Here is a 13924-nt window from a genome sequence, read left to right on the forward strand (position 1 = left end):
AGCACACTTACCCTGGATCTCTACCAACCTGGCTTGTTTTTAATCCAGCAGTATCACTGCCTGAATAACCAACACATCCCTTCATTCCTAACCCCCCATCCTCACAGCAGTAAGGAGGCTTTGCTGCGGTAGTATAAAACACACAGATTCTTCATTTTTTTTTATTTACTTATTTTAAATCCTGCAGATTCCAGTATGTTACAGTGTTTCAAGACCATGAATTCCTTGATCAACTTGTCTGTGAACTTATATATGAATATATAACAATATTATATCTATTTAACAGCCCAAACTATGCTGGACTTCACTCAGTAAGGAATATAAACATGTGATTAAATTTTATCACATTTATAACTTTGCTGAAGAGAGGCAATATAAGGTATATGTTTACCGACTTTGTTGATCTGAGGCTTGCAACAGTACCTGCACAGGTTTAAATATGAAGTCCCTACAAATATAGGCACATGCACTGACAGCACTACTGATACCACTAATGTTGTTAGACATTGCAATGGGCTGCCCAGGGAAGTGGTTGAGTCACCATCTCTGGAGGTCTTTAAAAGATGTTTAGATGTAGAGTTTAGTGATATGATTTAGTGGAGGACTGGTTAGTGTTAGGTCAGAGGTTGGACTAGGTGATCTTGGAGGTCTCTTCCAACCTATACGATTCTGTGATTCTGTGATTCTGAATCTGTAAAGTAACCTGAACAGAGAGCTACCCAAATGCTCATGAAATTCCCATTCATTTCCCAATATCACCTTTTGGAAAAGCATTCCACGTGGTATCATTTTGCAGAAGGCATCTTAGAAGCTGCTAATTTATGTAGTATGATGTCAGGTATGTGTGTTGTTATGTTTAGAAGATATTTCTTATATACTAATTTAATTTATTCTATACTGTACTTTGGAATGACTGCTCATGTTTTTTGTGTCCTTCTGGGTACTTATTAATGGAAAATGTGACAAATGGAAGAACTACATCAAAGCATACTTAGAAAATGAAAATGAATCACTGCATATTCAACAATGGATCATATCAAAATTGTTCTTCGCTTTGCATGCTTTATGTTCAATGGTCAATCTCTGAACAAACTAGTGTCTGAGCTATAGGCGCACCATCTCATTTGTCACAGCATAACTCTATCTTCTGCATTTCAAGAAAATTACAGAAAATGAAACTGCAATAAAACCAAAAAGCTGGAAACAGAGATGACACCCATGACAACATTAAAAATAGAATACTGAAGATGTTCAGCCATCCATTCATCTTACAATTAATGCTGCTCAAGATAGATGTCTACCTTTTCCTGATACGATATCCATGAGATAACCCGTAAGAATCAGTACAAGTTTGCTAGTCACAGGACACAAATAAAACAGTTTAAGTAGAACTGAGAGAAATGTGTAAAGAAATACGGGGAACATCTTAAGCATTTTAAAATTAAGTCAAACTTCGAGTCAAATTGCAATATAACTCTCAATTCTCTCCCGAATGCACAGTTGAAAACATGTGTGTGGTTCTTCTCTCCACAATGAGTCTGTCAAAAGCTTGTGATTCAGACCTGAAGTGACTGGAACTAGATCATAGAATCATAGCATATCCCGAGTTGGAAGGGACCCCTAAGGATCATTGAGTCCAACTCTTGGCACCACACAGGTGTATCCACAAATTTAGACCATGCTACTAAGTGCACAGTCCAATCGCTTCTTAAATTCAGACAGGCTTGGTGCAGTGACTACTTCACTGGGGAGCCTGTTCCAATGTGCAGCTACTCTTTTGGTGAAGAACCTCTTACCGATGTCAAGCCTAAACTTCCCCTGCCTCAGCTTAACACCATTCCTGCAGGTCCTATCACTGGTGTTTACAGAGAATAGGTTACCTGCCTCTCCATTTCCTCTCACGAGAAAGTTTTAGACCGAGATGAGGTCCCCCCTCAGCCTCCTCTTCTCCAGGCTGAACAGGCCCAGTGACCTCAGCCACTCCTCATACATCTTCCCCTCTAGGCCCCTCACCATCTTTGTTGCCCTCCTCTGAACGCTATCACTTCCCTCGACTGACTAGCAATGCCGTGCTTGATGCATACCAGGATACGGCTGGCCCTCCTGGCTGCCAGAGCACACTGCTGGCTCATATTCAACTTGCTGTCAACCACAACCCCCAGATCCCTGTCTGTGGGGCTGCTCTTCAGTGCCTCATTGCCCAGTCTGTACATATTGCCAGGGCTGCCCTGTCCCAGGTTGAGGACCCTGCACTTGCTCTTGTTAAATTTCATGTGGTTGGTGATCGCCCAGCTCTCCAATCTGTCCAGGTCTCTCAGGCCTTTCCACTCTCACCTGAGTCCACAACTCCTCCAAGTTTGGTGTCGTCGGCAAATTTGCTCTGAACACCTATATCCAGTCTAGTCTTATATCCAAATCATTTATAAAAACATTGAAGAGGACTGGCCCAAAATGGAGCCTTGAGAGACCCCACTAGTGACCATCCGCCAGCCTGATGTAGCCCCATTTACCACAACCCTTTGAGCCCTGCCCATCAACCAATTGCTCACCCATCGTATGATGTTTTTGTTTAGTTGTATGCTGGACGTTTTGTCCAGTAGGATTGTACAGGAAAGTCAAAAGCCTTGCTGAAGTCCAAAAAGATCACATCAGCTGGTTTCCTTTGATCGACTAGATGGGTGATCTTGTCATAAAAGGAAATCAAATTTCTTAGGCAGGACCTACTCCTCCTGAACTCATGTTGGCTGGGACCAATGACTGCATTTTCCCCCAGGTGCACTTTAATAACTTCAAGAATCATCTTCTCCATAATTTTACCAGGCACTGACGTGAGACTGACAGGCCTGTAATTGCTAGGGTCTTCTTTCTCACTGTTCTTGAAAACTGGCACAACATTTGCCAGCTTCCATTTCCTGGGACCTCTCCAGATTCCCAAGATCATTGAAAAATAATTGAGAGAGGTCCCATGATGACATCAGCCAGATCTTTAAGCACCCTGGGATGAATCCCATCCGGACCCATGGGCTTGTATGCATCCAGGCAGAGCAGCAAATCCTGCATACGTTCAGGATTGGTTGGGAGTTTGTCATTCCCACCGTCATGGTCCTCCAGCTCATGTTCTGACTTTTCAGCTTAATACCACATTTAACTCTATTTCACACAAAGCAGCTTATTAGAAGTAGTTACTTTTCTTCACATTTATGAACTTTGGTGCATTCTGCATATCTTTATTCCAGTCTTGCCAGAAACGTTATTGACAAAATGTTATGTCAGATCTGAAAGTTTTCCAACCTAGTTTCATTCTCAGGAGGTCATGTTATTTACTAAAGTTCAATTAATCATATTTCGAATTACTGAAATAGCTTTGTAGTTGATTTTAGCCACTCTTAATTTGAATTTATCAAAACATTTCATATTTTTCTCAGAAATCAAATTGCATGCAATACCATTATCTCCTTTATAGTTGTGTGTTCTTCTATGGAGTTTGAGAGGTCAAGTGTTTTTCTCATATGCATATGCAATCAAAAGATGTTAATCAGAACATCAGTCCCATATGTCTGTACAATCCACTGCCCACAAAACACCTCTAAAAAGCCTGTAACAAGCTTAAGACTTGTGGAAAATTAATATAACTCCACTATGATATACCACAAAAAGGTGAACAGCAAGATTAAAAGCACTGAGACAGCAGTGTGAAGTTTAAACTTAAAATTGTTTTGAATGAGACATCTGTTCTTTGACCAGGAAGACTTTCTTCCAGACCTTAGCAGTATGCAGCAATAGTAAAAAGGAATTTCCCAGCAGCACCTTTGAAGAGTTATGATGGTCCAATAAATACATCAGGTATGGAAACAAAGCTTCAAATATGAATTTTAGCTTGAGCTTGATAAAAAAGAAACTGCTATTTTGACAGCAGTCCTTTAAGACTTGTCACATAAAGAAGTTCTTTGCCATGCTTCATTACAGAGGTACGACTCTACCGAAACAATTTCAAGAGTGAATGTCAAACATCAGAAAATAGTCACGTAATAAAGAAAGGCAAGTATAATATAACTAAGAACAGTTTTTATCTTTTTTCCCCTCCCATTTTCATCCCATCATACAAAACACTGAATATGTATGGTCACAGCTCTGGCACCATAGAGAATAAAGCAGAATTTATTCAGATATATAACCTTTCATATTCAAGGTATCTCAAAGCACTTTATAGTGCTTTGACTTAGACAATGGAGTGACTGTTGGCAAACTTGACTGTCATTATACAGTCAGCAATAGATCATACATAGTCCAAATATCAGAACTGCAAGGAAAAAAAAAGAAAAAAAGAAATATTGACCAAAATATGAGGCATAAACCTCAAAAATAGTCATCAAGGAATGAAAAAAGACAAAAAGACACCTATCTTTTATCCAAAGAATGGCAAAGATGTAGCACCATTTTGATAGTTCATGGTTTGTATCAAGATTGCTTGTATAATGGAGACTTCCTGTGCTGTTTTATGTCATATACCATTCTTTTCCCCAAAATGGTGCACATTTAGTAACAAATTTGTTTGCACAATCACATTTATTATTATTATTATTATTATTATTATTATTATTATTACTATTATTATTATTATTATTATTATTAAGTAGAATTTTACCTTTGGAGACTTATGTTGCAACTGCTAGTCACTCTAAGAACTTGCACAATTAGACTCAATATAAGTCAACGGGATGGTTGACATTAATATTGCTCTCTTATAAGTATAAATGTTTGGGTTTTTACAAATACATACTAAGACCTGAGGAATCGGGGAAAAAATTATTTTTGCTATGATGCTCACCAATGTAAGGAGAGCATTAAATTAAGACTGTCATAGGTGATGATGACCCTTAATCAAGTACAGAAGTGATGGATTTCCTCAAGTGAATGGCGCAGGGAGAGACATCATAATCAACAAAACATTGCTGAAAGGGACGCACACCAAGTTTATACACAAAAATAAATAAATGTTGATAGAGCAGCATTATGTGATTTTTTTATTTTATTTTATTTTATTTTATTTTGTCTGGCTGCATCTCAGAAAATTGCCTGTAGCAAACATGAGGAATTAGAGGCCTGCATGCAGACGCAGAGCTATGATCCCATTGGGAGCTCAGAGACATGCTGAGATGATGAGTCATCTGAGAGCTTATAGGAAAGGATTAGGGGGAAGACCAAGGCTGGCAACACATGGTGGAAATCTGCTACTGGAAATAGGACCAAGAAAAAGAAGAAAATGAGGCCCTTCTCTCACATCTGGAAGAAGCCTTACATTTTCAGGCCCTTGCCCTCATGAAGAGCTTGAACCACTCTGGTATCCACGCAACACAATTGAATAGAACCAATTCAAGAGGTCTCTGGAGTACAATATTAATCAGTTTTTAATTACAGATGATTGAAAAACCAACAGAGGGAGATACTCTGCTGAACCTCATACTTAACTGACAAGTTCATCATTAAGATGATGAGAAGATGAGGAGCATGAGAAGATCAGAGGTAGCCTGGTCTCTGCTATGAGATGGCAGAGGCTAGGATAATATAATAAATAATAAAAAATAAATAAATAAAAGGATCACAACCTTGGACTTCATGAATGCAGACATTGTCCTGTTCAGGGACCTGATTGGAAGAATGCCATGGGATATGGTCATGGAGAGAACAGGGGTTCTGGACAGCTGGTTGATTTTAAAGAATCACCTTCTCTAAGTACAAGAAAGGCCCATCCCAATATGCTTCCTGCATGTCAGGTAGACATATAAAAACTAGGTGGGGTGGGAGGAGTAAAGAAGATGGAGCTTTTGTCTGTAGCATACAGTGAGAGGACAAGAGGCAATGGGCAAGAGGCAACTGAACTACAGTAAATTCAATTTAAACACAAGGAAAAAAAAATCTTACTGTGATGGGACACTGGAAGCATCTGTGGACTCTCCAGCTCTGGAGATACTTAAAACTCAACTGAACACTGTTTTGAGCAAACTGGTCTTGCTGAACAAGCTTTGAACAGGTGGGTTGAACTAAATGATCTCCAGGTGGAGAAGTGGTTTTCCAACCTCAGCCATTCTCTGATATTATAATATCTTGAAAATTAAAAGAGGTTAAATTTTTAAGATGACAGATAATAAGATTTGCAATGACACATCACTGAGTGTAATTACAACGTAAGACATAGAATGGTTTAAAACACATGCCTGCACACACACACAGTTTATATAGAATAAAAATAAAGTTCCAAGTTCCTATATTACAAAATGTTGATCGAAAGTTGGGTTAGTCTTTCTTATTCTTAAACACATGAAAGGTGACAAGGATTACTTTTCCTTTTATAGGAATAATCATATGATTCTTTCACTTCTCCCTGAAAAATAAAAAAGTACTATCTATGTTATACCTCTGCAGATTACATCAGTTTTAAAGCTCTGTTTATCGCCTCTCTAATTTAGCATAATTTGGAAATGGTGGTGCAATGATGATTTACAGAACAGCACCCAAGCTCAAGTCATCAAGATACAACATTTTAAGATTGATTGATTTCCCCTGGGGTCTGTGATGAATTTCTACAGGAAAAGGGGTTTAATATATATCTGCCATATTTTCTCCTTTGCTCCTCTGACTTACTAAGCCTCCCATTCCAATAGGGCTGGAACAAATAAAGTACACCCTTCAAAGTCTCATGTAGAGGAGTCAAATCCTTATTTCTTGCTTTCCGCAGAGAAAACATAGAAAACCTATGTGGACCCTCCACATACAGATCTGTGGGGCACTGCTGCCCAGCCCACAAATGAGGAAAGATCAAATAAAGCATAATTCATATTTATAAGGAATCAATTCCAGCAAGAAATTGAACCAAGAAGCTTTGGGCTCAAAGTAGTGTGGCTTCCTGCTGAGATAAGAAGAAATGACTTTGTCTGTCTCTAACCAACTAACTAGGTGTCACATGTGATGTTCTTGCTTTAATGCTTGCCTTACATATGGTGCCTGATAACTGCATGGATAAGGGGATAGAAATACATGTCATAAAACACTACCAGCATGTGAGTGGGATATGCATAAATGAATGGATGTGAATGGCTCTTTTCTAGGCCAACAGGCTTTCTGTCATTTCTTCATTATGTCTGAGAGTAATCTTCAAACATGCAAGTCTTCCCTTGAAGAATATATTAGTAAAAGAAGGGTGTAAAACATTCTGTATCATTAAGAGGACTTGACTTTAAGAGCTGTTTATGCGACTTGGCAAGGAGTAAATAAAGTGCTGATTAAAAAATTAATGTTCTATTATACAGCCCAGGGGGGATAGTGTAAAATGCAATGATTTCTGCATTGATAAAAAGATGTGGCCTGCAGTTTGTCATTTGTATTGTTCCTTATATAGATACAGGATAACTAAAATGTGGAAATGCTACTCACCCAGAACTCATTTAGACAACAACTCCCTGTAACAAAAGTCTAAACCAATAAGAATGTTTATTCTTGGGAAAGTTGGGTCATCTTTGACTATAGAACATAAGTAGTTTGTGGTTAGGTTTTTAGGAAATAAGTGACAATTTCTTAAAGGGCTTTTTATTACCAATAATTAAAATAAGCAAATAAAACTTATTCTACTATTGGAACTTTTGGACCAGGTTGCTGATTGCATGGTACTGAGAGTGCATTTCTATTGTAATTATACATGTTAAATTACAAACTGAAACTTGCATCTGTAAATCATCTAGTGCAGTCATTTACAACGGCCTACCAGTAGAAGGTTACAAAACCCTTTCAAGAACATGTCACAATTTATCTATATGCCATTGAGCTATACAGTCTTTCCAGGCTAAAAAATAAAATAAAATAAAATAAAATAAAATAAAATAAAATAAAATAAAATAAAATAAAATAAAATAAAATAAAATAAAATAAAATAAAATAAAATAAGCCTTAGCCAACTTCACATTCAACTTCAGGCTTCACCTTATTAATTCTAAAGTTTTGAGTTATACATGAATAGGGTCTGTATACTATCGTAATACTCTAAAAAGTAGTTCATGCCATCAAATCTCAAGACTCCACTTGAAGATACATTATTAAAAATAGCCTTGATAAGCCAATAATAAGTGGTGGAGCCAACAGATTCCACAATGTGAAACAGCCTTACTCTAAGTTAGATTTTACAGAAATTACACTAACGGGCTTACTTTTCCCCTTCATTCTAAACATTTAGCTCCAACACTTAACTGAAAGTAATTAGGATCATAGATGTGAGCCCATGATGGGAAATAAATACTATTTGTTTTAGATGATCGGAGGGATTGTAGTCATTGTTTGAGTTCAAAAAGACAGATTTGCTTTGCAGGAAGCACAGACTTCTACAGGAACAAGAGTGATCATTAGTTTCCTCATGTATCTATAAGTATTTGATAAAATGCAGTATTGTCCAGAGAAGACTTCAAACAGTGAGAAGAAAAAAAGATAGTTTTAACAGATCCCTCCAGGTAACTTATTAAGAAAGATGATGGAAACACTGCTGTATTGCTGAAGATATCCCACTATCCAGAATGTGCACATGTGAGGGGATGCAGGGAGAGAAGGATGGAGAGAAAGGAAAAACTAGAACTAGCTAATGAGTCAGTCCTTTGGCAGGATCTCTTGATGCTTACAAAGAATGTATTAGAAGAAGCATGCAGAATGAAATCACTTGTTTCCTGCTCATGACCTGAGCCATGTCACACAGCCATTTCAAAGGAGGAGATGATGCAGTATGAGAAACACTGCAACTGGCAGTGACACTTCATGTATGGGGTGTTTAAAAATCAGGATATGTGTAAAAAACACCCAAAGAAATTTTGAAATAACTGGATTTGGCTATGCTGTAACAAATAAATAACATCTTTGAAAATGCATTTGGCAAGGAAACCAAGGAAGATCACCGGGAGAAAGCATTTTAGGAAAAGCAAGAAAGGTTGAGAAAAAGTGAAGGAATGAAATCCACTAGGAGACAGAAACTCAAAATTATTAAACAAAGAAAAACTAAAACTAAAAAAAATAAATATATATCAGAAAAGGAAAGATTGAAACTGCAGGAATAAATTAAATAAAGAGGTCCTACTCTGCAATTTTTCATGTATTAAGGCTTCTCATACATGAAAATTGTCCCAGTGCATTCAGTGAAAGTTTTTGTACTAGGTGATCAATGAAATAGTGTGCATAGATCATTACTGCTTTTTAGAGGGGAGATAAACAGTTTATACTCGTTGCTGTAGAGGAGGAAAGAGAGGAAGATCCAGAGGGATATGGCACAATCAGAGACATGGGCTATGAGGACAGTCTTGTCACAGCTTCTAAAATGCTATAACTAGGGTAAGAACATCTTTCTCTAAGCCATTGACTGAGGTTCAAGTTGTCAAAAAAAAAAAAAAAAAAAGGCAATGTAAAGATTTTTAGTTATGCAGTTGAATATAAAAAGACATATCTTAGAGATGTCATGGAGAAAATTAGCAACAAAATAATAGCAAATGTTGAATATTTTATTGAGCACTACTTTGTTGCTTACTGTAATATATATGAGATACCCAAGGTCTCCTTTTATTTCTGTGTCAATGTGGTTAGTGCTCAGATGTGGTGCGGTGTTGAGGATTGAGAAGGCAGTGGTAAAAGACCACACAGGACATCTGTAAATGGAAAGTAAAAGAACAGTCAACAGGACATCTCATATGAAACGACATTGACTCCAAGGAGATGATAGAGGAATCCATCTGTAGCTAACGATCTTTCTCTCTGTCTCCTGCAGTAAGTAGGCACTGGTCCTGTTCACTTTACAAGGTGTCTGATGAGTCCACTGGCATACAGGTTTCCCTAAGCCTTAGGGACACCTTTATCAAGGCTTCCAATGAAAACTGAATTGCTTTCATTTCTTGACTCTTTTCACTCTTCTTGTGATCTCATGAGTGGTATTGTCCTACTTTCTTTCCACCTTTCATAATTTTGCAGCACAGTCTATTTTCATCTGTTCCTGTACTGTTCTCTAGGTTAACATCTTCCTTTCCCTATGGCTCTGTGAACCCCAAATTTAAAAAGAAATTACACAAAGCATAATCTTCCCTCTTGAAAATTTGAAAATGAAATTTTACATCATGAAAAAGCTTTAAAAAAAAATCAATGCAGAGATTTGTCAAAATTGCAAGAAAAAAATATTTTCACAAATTAGCATTTTGAATCAGGAATCAGTTCAGCCATAAATGTTAACCATCTCTACATATCATTTTTCTCAGCAGTAAACCGGGATCTAGTGGTGCCTGCAAAATCCATCTCCAAATCAAACATCCTGACAAGCCATTGTATTTCTAAGGATCAATGTTGTGGATGAATGACCAGCATGCACTTGGTAAATTTAAACCAACCGCTGGAAAGTGCTGAGCATCTGCATTGCATTCAGCTAAACTGAAACAACTCTCCTATAACCACTTCTACAACAGATTCCGCACTTTTTTTTTCCCTTCACTCCTAACACTTTGTGCAGTTTTACAGTAGAAAACTTGAAATTATCTAAAATTGACATATCTTTGTCCAAAGAATGATGTGATCTGGACCTTTTTTTTCTTCACATGATTCTGTATGTTTGCTTCCCTATATACATAGACACATGGATTGCTACAGGCTATCACATTCAGTGGGAGAGGAAAAAAAAAGCACATTTTCTCCTATCAGATTGCCTATAGTTGTCTTATTACTTACAGTTTCTACTATACTACGACACTTATTACAAAATTAACATATTTACATGCCAATTACTATTCAAATGTTAACAAAACAGAAATAGAAAATTAAAGAATGGTAAAATATCTCATTTTGATTTTTTAAATCTTTGATACTGATATTTTTTGTAAACACTGCAAATGTTTCTAATTATATTTTAACAAGCAGTTATAAAGAGGAATGCCTCCTATTGGATCCTAAATGACTAAAAATGACCTACTTTAATTTTATTCATTATCTCTAACTGTTATTAGAACCTGTATTTGACATATGTGGATATTATTTGATCTTTTCAAACCACATTCATTCTCATTAAGAAAGCCCCAAGACATTTTCTTTCAGAATATTTTTCAAATATTCTGAGATTTTGCTTGTTATGTGAAATGTGACAGCACTTTCAAGTTCTTTATTATAGTTTTTTTTTTTCTACGCCAAGAACCAATTATCCCTTCCCAGTACTAGTGTCTAGTTTTGAACTCAATATTTAAGCAATTAGTATCTGTATCTGTAAATTAATACATCTATATTGCTAATGTAGTTTTAATCATTCAAAATGAGTAAGAGCAGCCTTTTTCACTGTTGCTAAATGTAAAGAAATGTTTATTCAAAGTTAAAATGAAATTAAACGAGGGGAAGACAAGCAATGGATATAATTTTTATGGCATTGCAGCTTTTTTTTTTTTTTTTTTTTTTTTTTGGGAAGACCTCAAAAGTACATTAACTTTTTCAAAGTTGTCTGTTTTATACAAATTGAACTTATTGTCATACTTCCAAGCTCTGTAATTTCTGACTGTATAAACATCTTCATGACAGCCTCAAATCCATTAAAGTATTTGAATCTTCAATACAAGAACTCCGTTTTAAGTTATGAATATGTGGAATACTATGCTGAAAATTATATCATCAGAAATGGTATCTAGTCACAATTAAATATCATGTTATGAGTTATTATGAATACACAGTAATTGATACAGATTTTACCATTTGATATAAAGCTCTCTTTTTCACAGAATCACGGAATTGAAGGGGTTGGAAGAGACCTCGAAAGTTCATCAGGGTCCAACCCTCCTACCAAAGCAGCTTCCTTAGAGCAGGCTACCCAGGTAGGTGTCCAGATGGGCCTTAAATATCTCCAGAGAAGGAGACACCACAACCTCTCTGGGCAGCCTGTTCCAGTGCTCCGTCACCTTCATCGTGAAGAAATTCTTTCGCATGTTGGTGTGGAACTTCCTGTGCTCTATCTTGTGACCATTATTCCTTGTCCTGTCCCCACAAACCACTGTAAAGAGGTTGGCCAAATCCCTCTGTCTCCCACACCTCAGGTATTTATACACATTGAAGAGATCCCCTCTCGGTCTTCTTTTCTCCAGGTTGAACAGACCCAGGTCTCTCAGCCTTTCCTCATAAGGAAGATGCTCCAGGCCCTGTATCATCTTTGTGGCCCTCCACTGGACTCTTTACTGGAGATCCCTGTCTTTCTTGTACCGGGGAGCCCAGAACTGGACACAGTACTCCAGGTGAGGCCTGACCAGGGCAGAATAGAGGGGGAGGATTACCTCCCTTGACCTGATGGACACACTCCTTTTAATGCATGCCAGGATCCCATTAGCCCTCTTGGCCACTAGGGCACACTGCTGGCTCATGGTCAACCCGTTGTCCACCAGGACCCCCAGGTCCTCCTCAGAGCTCCTCTCCAGCAGATCATCTGTGCTGTACACCCCATCCTGTATTGATACATGTGGTTGTTCCTTCCCAGGTGCAGGACTCTACACTCACTCTTGTTAAACCTCATTTGGTTTCTTCCTGCCCATCCCTCCACCATGTCCAGGTCTCGCTGAATGGCAGCACAGCCTTCTGGCATCTCAGCCACTCCTCCCAGCTTTGTGTCATCAGCACACTTGCTGAGGGCAGACACTATTCCCTCATCAAGGTCATCAATGAAGATGTTGAACAAGACCGGACCCAGCACCAACCCCTGGGGAACACTGCTAGTCATAGGTCTCCAGCTGGACTCTGCGCCGCCCATCACTACCCTCTGAACTTGGCCAGTCAGCCAGTTCTCAACCCACCTTGCAGTCCACGCATCTATCCCACACTTTCTCAGCTTTGCTAGCAGGATATCATGGGAGACAGTATCAAAAGCCTTACTGAAGCCAAGGTAGATGACATCCACTGCTCTCCCCTCATCTTCCCAGCTTGTGATGCCATCATAGAAGGCAACGAGGTTGGTTGAGCACAACTTTGCCTTGGTGAATCCATGCTGACTACTCCTCATAACCTTCTTCTCTTCCAATTGCTTGGACATGGCATCCAGAACAAGCAGTTCCAACACCTTTCCAGGGACAGAGTTGAGACTGACTGGCCTGTAGTTTCCCAGATCCTCCTTCTTGCCCTTCTTGAAGATTGGAGTGACACTGGCTATCCATCAGTCTTCAGGCACCTCTCCTGTTCTCCACAACCTTTCAAAGATGATAGGGAGTGGTTTGGCAATCACCTGTGCTATCACCTATCCCTTAGCACACATGGATGCATCCCATCTGGATTCATGGATTTGTGTGTGTTGAGCCCACTCAGATGCTCCTGAACCACTCCCTTGTCAACAAGGGGAGAGATCTCCACTTCCCAAACCCTTTCTCCTCCCTCCAGGGTCGAGGAGTCCCGGGGGAGAGTCCCTGAAGCAAAGATTGAAGCAAAGAAAGCACTCAGTATCTCCACCTTCTCAGCATCTCCTGTTACCACGACACCCTCCTCATTCAGCAAGGGACCCACATTATCCCTAGTCTTCCTTTTACTGTTTACAGTAAAGCAGTTTACTGTTTTTGGGATGTATCTGTGATATTTCACTAGATCAGAGATATGAATCTGCGTATGTACAGATGCATCACATTTCAAAATGCATTTCATCAGTAATCTACACAAAATAGCTCTTCTGACAAATGAAAACTAATTTCTTCATTTTGTTTTCTTATCTTGCCTGCAGAAAATTAGTAATAAAAAACTGTACTACACAGATTTAGGTTCATTATTACCTTCTTATGTTAATCACCAATTAAAGATTTCTTTCTCTCATGAATAAAAGTTCTATAAATATTTTAGGTACACTTGCTGATATGCTGATAGATGGGTTTAACTGACCTGCAGATGGCTGTTGTTACGTTATATTAATTGT

This window comes from Anas acuta, chromosome 1, assembly GCF_963932015.1.
Source record: "Anas acuta chromosome 1, bAnaAcu1.1, whole genome shotgun sequence".
In the NCBI taxonomy this organism is placed as follows: Eukaryota; Metazoa; Chordata; class Aves; order Anseriformes; family Anatidae; genus Anas; species Anas acuta.